This window comes from Xiphophorus maculatus, chromosome 22, assembly GCF_002775205.1.
Source record: "Xiphophorus maculatus strain JP 163 A chromosome 22, X_maculatus-5.0-male, whole genome shotgun sequence".
NCBI lineage: Eukaryota > Metazoa > Chordata > Actinopteri > Cyprinodontiformes > Poeciliidae > Xiphophorus > Xiphophorus maculatus.
Genome location: NC_036464.1, coordinates 4,675,353 through 4,682,117, shown reverse-complemented (window position 1 = coordinate 4,682,117; position 6,765 = coordinate 4,675,353).

Here is a 6,765-nt window from a genome sequence, read left to right as displayed (position 1 = left end):
TTTAACTTATTGCAAAGATTTGAGCTTAGTCTTGACATGTTTAAACTTACAGTTTCTCCAGTATTTTGAGATAATCTAGATTATGACAATGTGAGCTTTAGATCTTACAGTTTCAGTGTAATGAAATAATTAAACTATCCCAACAAAATAGGATCACTACCTAAAATGCTGCTATGACTAAATATTTATAACAAATCAAGTTTAAGTGCTTGATTTCTCAACAAAATTTCAATATTAATATCTATCATATCAAAACAGTCTTGAATTCTCAAGACAGTAATGAAAATGATCTTGAGATCTTATTTGCTGAGTTAATTTCACCTCATCACATTATTGTCGTTATGAAATTTTCCTTCTGAGAGATTATTGCGCTTATCTTCCACAAATTTAGTAATAGCGCCCGCTATGTCATCTTTTGGTTTAATTGCTACACCAGGCCTGCAGATTAATATTATTGCTTCATTATGGCGGATTTTTACTGACCGAGTTAAATACCTGACCGAGTTAAATACTGTGCACACACCAAAGTGTGTGCACAGTCATAGCTTCGTGTATATCACGAGTGGTAAACAGTAAAAATGACATAAAATCAAACCATGTCAAATGTTTTGTTGGTTACTAAAATTGGCAGAACAAATAAACTGAGCTGCTTGAATCTGGAGGAGTCTGGCATGTGTTTTGTTTCTCTCGATTGCCAACAATGCTTTTTTCTGGTTTGTGGGTTTTTGTGTTTGGAGTTTTATTTCTGGTTTCTTGAGGCACTGTGATCTTTTGTTTTCTCCTCGTACAAAGCTCAATCTTAGTTTTAGTGCTTTTACTTTTGCCTCCCTCATGTTGAGTTAGATGTGTTGTGTTTCTTCTTTACTTTGTTTTGTTTTTAATGGAGACATTTTATGAAAAAAAAAAAAATCATATTTGCCACATTTTTGTACTTCCAGTTGGATCTCTAAACTGTAAAAACAGCCAACTGGTTTTTGGCAATAAATTCATGTGTTTTGGTGTCTGGAAAATGAGCTATTTCAAAAACCTCTTGAATGTAAAATGTAACTGCCTGTTGCCTAGCAACCCCAGCTGAGTTCTAGCAGGGTGGTCAGCTGGTTTTACGATGGCTGCTGGAAAAGACCAGTGTTTTGTTGTTGATCTACCATTCAGAAATCACTTGCTTCATTCTTGTTGGTTGTGCAGTAGGCTCTCTTTCTGCTTTTCAAAGATGTACGGTTGTATAATTGCACATCTATTTGCACCCATATTCACGTGCGAGTATAAACGTTGAGTTGGGGGTTGTGGCTAGCAGCACCTTATTTGGATTTAGTGACAAGAGGTCCTAAAACAGCAAAACTTAGCAAACGAAAAGACTCTACCTGAGAATAATTATGTGCAAAAAAATGTGATGAGCAGGTTTGTATAGCACATACACCTATCCTAACCTGTTCAAGGAAGCACAATAGATCACCTGTAATGATTGGATATTTAACACACCTGGCCTCAAATTGGGGTTCCCACACCTGTTGTTTATTTCTTTTCACTCCCCTCAGTGTCTGCAGTCCTTGCCTTCCTTTGTTCCTCACCAGATCTTGTTTCCTTTTCGCCGTCGGTGTACGGTTAGCTCGGTTTTCTAGTTTGGTTTAGCTCATTCCTTTCACATTTTTGTCCTCTGTATCTGCAGCCTCTCTGGCTTATGAAATGTATTAAATCCCAACCGTGAGATGAACACCACTTTTCTGGTTCTTTCGAGGCCCTGACTGACTTTATTCGCCGCTCTGAATTCGTCCTTCGAATTATTGACAAGTGTGAAGGTTTGGAAGGTCAGCAGGTTATGGTTAGAGGTAATGATGTGGAAAGCTGTGCTGGAGGAGGTGGTTGAAGGTGCGAGGGGGGCCGTGACAGCTGTCACACAGTAACAAACGCCTCACTCTGTGAATAAGCACTTGGCGACGAAAGGTGGGGGCAGCCGGAGGCTCCTTCACCCCCCAGCTGCTGCAGACTTGTCACTCAAGTTGTTATCACAGCCGCTCATCTGGACTGGATGCTAGCCGTCGGCTCGGTTAGTATTAGCTGCAAATCGCCACGGTGACTGTTGTACGGCTACAGGAAGTGCGCAGTGATGACCCTCCACCGCCTTTCATGATGTAATGAGCCAAAAATGTCTTAAACATTCTGGATTTGGTAACTTATTTAGGCGGAGAAGGATGTTGAAGTCTTTCAGTCGTGTTGATCACAAATGTAGATGATCTTGCACCAAGTCAAACCAATGTTGATGAAACATAAAGTAATGCCCAGTTAAATGAGTCTGCTCACAAAAGAAACCAACTAATCTGTAATTCATTGGTTAAATAAATCCAATGCTGCCACCTAGTGGTAATATAACGGAGTACTAGGGCCAGTAAGAGATCTGTTTTGTTGAAATTATAAGAATAAAGTATGGAAGAGGACTAGGGCCACTCCATTTTGAACGTTGCCTTTGCTACACCAGTTCTGTCAGAAGGAATGAACCAACATTATATCATTCCAAAAATGTTTGATCCGAGTCATACAGTTTGAAATGCAAGTACACCAAAAGGAAAAGAAATAATTTCAGATGCTCTGTTTCATTATTCTTACATTCATAAATTGAACTAATAATAATAATAATAATAATCCTACCCGTCAGACAAAGAGGACGGTTATGTTTCTTTTTGTAATGTAAATAAAAGTGTCAAACAAAGCAATTGCAGTATTTTTAAATGGAAACTAACAATTTACTGGGACCTTTTCTAATTATACTGTATTTTTCTTTAAAATTAGTATTTTATCAGAAGGAAGATGGGAAAGTAAGCCTTTTTTCACGAGTGTCCGGATTTCATTAGAGGTGCTTGTGCTCCCTCTAGTGGCAAATAGAAGTTTTATCATCACATTTGTGCAGTAAGTGGCACAGCGCTTACAACAAGAGATAAACAGTAAAATATGTGACTATTGGACATATTTGGAAGATAATCTATAGATATATCCACTTTTCTACTGATCAATCACTTTTAATTTATCATTCATAATGTTTAATTATATCACTGTATAAAAAATATACTAAAAATATCCTATTTATATCCTTTATTTAAAATGCTTTACTCTTCCATTAGTAAAAATAACTTTTTTTATTCAGTCTGTGTAATATCAAGCCACAACATCTCAGTCAGATTTATACTAGGCTTTGACTAGACCACTCATAAACCTTAATTTGTTTGTTTTGGATCATTATCACAAATGGATGTTTGGAAATTGTCCTTTGAATTTCCAGGTTTTTAAACCTGGAAAAGGAGGTAAGTGAGGATAAAATAAAGAATAGTCAATGGAAAACACTGACCTAGACGAAAACAGATGAACATAACCAGGAATGAATTAATAGAAAGAATAAACAAGGAAACAGTCAAAAGTAGAAACACAAACAACCCAAGATCATAACAGATATTACTTTTAGGTTTGGAGCAATTTACTCCAAAATACTTTTTCTCAAAGAATAAAATGTTAAGTTTAACGTTTTATCAGACCTGAATCCAGGCTAGGGTTAATCAAATTTGCACCTAAACTGACTTATGAAAGAGCTCAATGTCCAGGTTTGGGTCAAAATGGAAAAAATGATGAAAAAAGAAAATTGTTCGACAGCTGCCAACCCAATGATGTGAGCTGTGTTGTGTTGGTCAAAGCAGGAAATGGATTTGTCTGCAGTAATCAAAGCATTTCTCCTGTATGTTGTGGTGAAGAAGAAACCAAGAGACAGTTTAATCAACACTCAGTTCATCAACCATCACAACCTGAAGAGCAAAAGCATAAAATCTTACCCAGTATTTTTGCTCTGGTTTCTAGTGCAAATATCTTAGTAAATTTTAAATTGGACAAAAACATTTTAACAGGGCATAGGAGCTTGTTTTAAGTAAATAATTATTGAATATTGATGAAAACTGACAGACTTTTTCACTTCACGTCTTGTTAAAAGTAAATTAATTTGCCACTGTGTTGATTTCTACTGCCATCTTCTGGAAGAAAGCAAGAATGCGCCCAATTTTCCTCATTTTCTTCTCTAAACGACTTTCCTGAGTCATCATCATGACCTCAGATTCTTTATTTCCACAGAAGATCCAATAACACTTTCATCTTCTCCGGATGCTGCCTGTGATGATGTATCGATTTATATCAAACTTTAAACTTTTATTTCTGCTCAATTGTTCTTTCACTTTAAATACAAACAAAAGAGTGTCTTAAAATCAAAATCTTGTGGTCAGAAGGTGGAAAATTCAATTCTCTAATCCAGCCAAAGCCTCCAGTTGATGCCAATTAAGCCCCAGTCTGCCGGGACATTTACATAAGGCTCTGGAAGCAGCACAGACTGCGGCTTGTTTCCCGATTTGGCAACGGCTGTTTCCTAGATACACACAAGCCTGTTTTCAACACCTTCAGGAGCTTTGTGTTTGACAAGCAGCAAAAACACAAAAAATGGACCTAATCCCTGAGGTTTATACTTAGAACAGCTGTCTCATTACAAGAACTCTGGATCACCGGGTTGCTTGCTTGACATGTTTCCAGTTATGCTTTTAGTTTTCAGAAGGAAAAGGTGATTCACAAAATGACATGTTTTATGATTTATTTTACTGCTGCAACTAAAATGGCTTTATTATGGTATTGTGGAATAGAAGTAAACCATCTGTCGGCACAAACGCAAATGGGTGAAAAAAGAAATGAGCAAACAGAAATGTGAGGATGTGAGCAAGCAACAGGATCCAGTTTATATCCAATGATGGTCCAACGCCTCTGATTATGAAATGAAATGAAAACTTTATTTACAGCTCTGGAAAAAATTAAGACACAACTTAAAATGATCAGATGTTACTTTTTATAGGTATATGGGTGAGCAAAATGAACATTGCTCTTTTATTCTATGAACTACTGACAATATGTCTCTGAAACTCCAAGCAAAACTTTAGCATTTATTTGCAGAAAATGAGAAATGGTCAAAATAACGAAGAAGATGCAGTGCTTTCAGACCTGAAATAATGCAAATAAAACGGGTTTATATTAATTTAGAAACAGTAATACTATTTCTTTTAACTCGGAAAGAGTTCAGAAATTAACAATTGGTGGAATAACCAGGAGGTTTTCAACGGGGTTTATTGCAGTGGACTCTTCATTTTTTCCAGAGCTGTATTCAAAATGTCTGAGAAAAATAAATAAGAGGAAAACAAAACAGAAAAATAATAAAGATTTACATAGATGTAGTTGTTGCTTCTATATTTCCTCATGATGCTGCCTATTTTATGAAATGCACCAGTTCATCATGATGCTGCCACCACCATACATCACTGTTAGGATGATGTACTGTTAGGATGATGATGTCATCATTGTTTTTCCTCCAAATATTACAGTGGCCATTATGGCCAAACAGTTGCACTTTAGCTTCATCAGGCGGCAGGATATTTATCCTCGTTTCCACATCTGGATGCTAGAGAGCAGCAAACTAGCACAGGTCTTACAGGTCTACACATTTCTCAGGATCTGAAAATGATGTTTAGTTAGCCTGACCTTACTGAGATTTCCTTCTTAGATAATTTGGAGGCAGCAAGAATGTTTTATTTTTGTTCATAAAATGGTTACAGTGGAGTTAAAAACAATATAGTTACATTTTATTAACCAATTGATCCAATCCCATTTCAGTACAGTTTTGGTTTAACTATTTTATTGCTGCTTCCTGTTGACTGAAACTTATATTTGGTCTCAAAATGTCCCCAGCTCTGTACTGCAGCAGGAAAGGTTGCATCAGTTTCTCGCTCTGCTAAAATAAAAATGATTCAGGCCATGCTTCTGGCCCCTTTCAGAAAATAACTGACCTCTTCTCCCAGCAGAATATCATGTTCCAAATTAATTGGTAGGGGAAGGCTAAATTAGTAATAGAGCAATATTCTGTAGTCCCCACTGGGAGCTCAGAAATAGGTTTCCTCACAGTGGGATCCACTCTGGCCAAGAGAGGGAGATGGAGAAATATGCCAGAGATTTTAAGATCACAGTCCAGGCAGAACACAAAAAGCTAATTTTGTCCTCTGACCCAACTAAAATGATACGACAGGGTTGACTGAAGCTTCCAGCTAACAGGGCAGCAGATGGTCTAAATGCTCTGCTTAACTTGTAAATGTACTTATTTATGTTGTGATTTAACAAATCCAACACAAGATGAGTATTTTTTCTTGTCAATAATGTGCAAATCGACATTCCAACATGTCAGAGCTAGTTACGTAAAACATTTATTCTATCCTCAGAAGTTTACACACTGGTCTGTCTATTGTGGTTTTGACAAATGGAGGAACAGAAGAATCAAGTTGAGTGGCAGAAATTAAGGAAAATAAACCCTGTCTCCATGGGAAAGAAAAAATAAAATATATTTAACTAGAGGATAAATAATTACTTGATGGAGCAGGACTGTTTTGATCCCATGGGTTAATTTGAGTTTTGTTTTTACAAGTTTTTCCTGTTTTGATTCCATGTTCATTAGCATTTTCTCTGTCGTCTTCTATTGCTTTCCTATACTTCTGTGTCATTAAACAGTCCTCCACTTGCTCCACTCATAGCTGCTTTTCATCCTATTCAATAGCTTCACATTTTCCTCCCTCCCCTAATCACCTCCCCTGCATTTATTTTCCTGTCAGTTTCTGTTACTTGTTGGCAGATCCTCGCTTGCCAGTTCTGCAATTGTCACATCGCCTGCCACTGTGTTTCTGCCTGTCTGTTGACCTGCCACTTTCTGCG